This window comes from Panicum virgatum, chromosome 9K, assembly GCF_016808335.1.
Source record: "Panicum virgatum strain AP13 chromosome 9K, P.virgatum_v5, whole genome shotgun sequence".
Lineage (NCBI taxonomy): Eukaryota > Viridiplantae > Streptophyta > Magnoliopsida > Poales > Poaceae > Panicum > Panicum virgatum.
Genome location: NC_053144.1, coordinates 13,330,912 through 13,333,493, shown reverse-complemented (window position 1 = coordinate 13,333,493; position 2,582 = coordinate 13,330,912). Strand labels below are relative to the sequence as shown.

Sequence of the window (2,582 nt, the reverse complement as noted above, 5' to 3'; positions counted from 1 at the left end):
CGTAACAATATGTATGCATATGCTTCAAGATGCGTATGCTTATTTTGCACATTTACGTCCTTATATATGTATGCAGGCTCGGCAAATAATCAGCGCACGCCTCTTAGATGGTCAATTCGCTACGAAATTATACGGGGTATTTGTGCTGGCTTGCAATACCTTCACGAGGTATGCAATAATACCATTCCGCACATGCGCTTAAAGCCCAGCAACATCTTGCTGGACGAGCATATGGTGCCGAAAATTGCAGATTTTTGTCTATCAAAAGCGTTTGCGAACATGAGGACGCACACTTACACGAGAACGGCGATGGGCTCAACGTAAGTATATCTTGACTGCTATATATTAGTATTATTCCTTTTACAAAGAAAAGAAATCATTGCTCCCAAGGTTTGGAGCCTGTACAAGCTAGAGAATTTAGGGATTTGCTGATTCAGCATTATTTTGGAAACAACTAACGACGAAGCAAATAAAATGCCGCTCTCCTAACCGAACATGAATTAGTTCGCCAACTTTGCCTCTACGTCGAATTACTCTCTCCGTTCCAAAATGTAGCTTGTTTTGACTTTTCTAGATTTATAGTCTTTGATATGCACCTAGATATAACATATGTCTAGATACATAACAAAATATATGAATTTAGAAAAGTCAAAATGACCTACATTTTGGAACGGAGTAAGTACTGTTTTACTCATTTGTGTTGTAAATGCTGGACTTGACCTGCTGCCTGCAGTGGATACAAGGCGCCCGAGTTTCTGGAGCGCGGAAGAGGTATTAGCCACAAATGCGACATATACAGTCTCGGTATCATTATCATGGCCATAGTAATGGGAGAAGAACCTCGAGGTTTTTGTGACCCCTCTGGTCTCGTGTTCATCTGGAAGGTAAAGCCATCGTTTTGGGATTGAGCTACACGCGCTCATCCTTGCCATGCTTGTATGCAAGCTGAACATTTCGTCCATCAATTTTTGCATCACGTAGATTCGCAGCAAATTCATCGCCGAGGAAATTACCACGACAACGGCTCCCAAGAAGTGCAGAGCTAAGGACCGCGCTCAGCTGATGAAGGATGCATCTTTGGAGGACGATGATTGCCTAGAGGACGTGGAAAAGTGTATCCTTTTGGCTCTCGAGTGTGTCGAAGTAGATCCAGAAAAAAGGCCGCTGGCCAGAGAGATATTATACAGACTCCCCGTTGCCAATGCTTCTGCCAGCCACGTCGGGTGATCGACCAGCAGGAGTGAATCGCGCTTGGTTCGATCGATCTATCGGGCTCTCTGTCGTCACTCGTCAGGGAAGCTAGCTAAGAATAAATTTAATTAAGACTACGGAGATCAGGATTGCTAGCATATGTATATGTATGTATACACATGCTGCGTTTAGTTTGCCATGCATATCGATCGGTCGTCTCCTCCGAAACAATTGAGACTATTTGGCTTATAATATCTAAATTATATTCAGCTTTCGATTCCTGTTTGCTTGTAATGAACTAGGAAGGCCACCCGCGCATTTGCGCGGCTAGATGTTACCATCTCTAATGTTATATTTTAAATTATTTAATTATTTATATTTATTATTTGTGTGGCTAGATGCAAGTATATTTAAGGTTACACTTTTTTAATCGACTTTCATAAAACATTTTTTTATGAAAATCATGATCTATTAAAGCTATTTTGAGAATCAATAATTCGATTTTATTTTCATACTCCTTCTAGGTTTGAATTGGATACCAGTTTGAGATAGTTCTAAGTTTGTTATTGTATACGTTGATTAAAAAATATTTTGTTTCACTAGAGTGTAAATTTTTTAATAGTACTCAAAGTTGTGTTTTGAACATCGCGTCAATGGCAAACAGATTATTAGTCATTTGGAGGTAGTATTATTTTTGACATAAGAAATTTTTAGAGCATTTTTTTAGATTTATGTGTTACAATTAATATTGTAGCGTAATTTGTTTATTTATTTAATTTGGATTCTAAGTCAATGATTTGCAGCAGCTTTTTGGCGTCTTCCTCGTACTAACCTGATGGTGTTGTTGCTTCTTGTTTGCTGTTAGCTTGGTTGCTCAAGGGGAGAGATAAAAAGGGGAGGTTTACTCTCTCATTCCTAGCTTAATTCGTAGAATCGATAGAGCGTGTGAATCATATTCACCCAACCATTCATTTCTTTGTTATTGCCCCTAATCCAATAATAGTTCCTCCACAATCCACACTCCACTCCTCTGCGTCGTCCACTCCGTATCCGCGCTGGCTTATGGCTTTTCCCTTTTCTCTTTTTTTTCCTTTTTTCTTATTTCTTCACATCTCCCTTATGGTTCCAATGGAATATGGATTTAGTGCACCTATTTTGTTCCTCTCTTAGCCTTGGGTACTCATTTAATCAATTCAAATATGTTGCAACTAATTTGACTAAGAAAATGAGATAAACAATGGTTGACCTATTTTTTTTATTTATTAGTTTCAATATGACTTTTGGCTGAAATGTTAATAAATACTCGTAGAACACATATTAACTTTGCCTGTTCATGTTTCGATTGTATGCTACAATTAATATTACAATTATTCAACTAAAATGATAGTAGT

General features: G+C 38.3%; 1 long non-coding RNA gene across 1 annotated transcript; it reads left to right on the top strand.

Annotated features, from left to right (window-relative positions):
* Window positions 1-844: 844 nt before the first annotated feature.
* On the top strand, window positions 845-1,573 carry LOC120650176. Its single transcript, XR_005665531.1, has 2 exons — window positions 845-884; window positions 982-1,573. It is a non-coding gene; the product is annotated as an uncharacterized LOC120650176 (long non-coding RNA).
* Window positions 1,574-2,582: the final 1,009 nt, after the last annotated feature.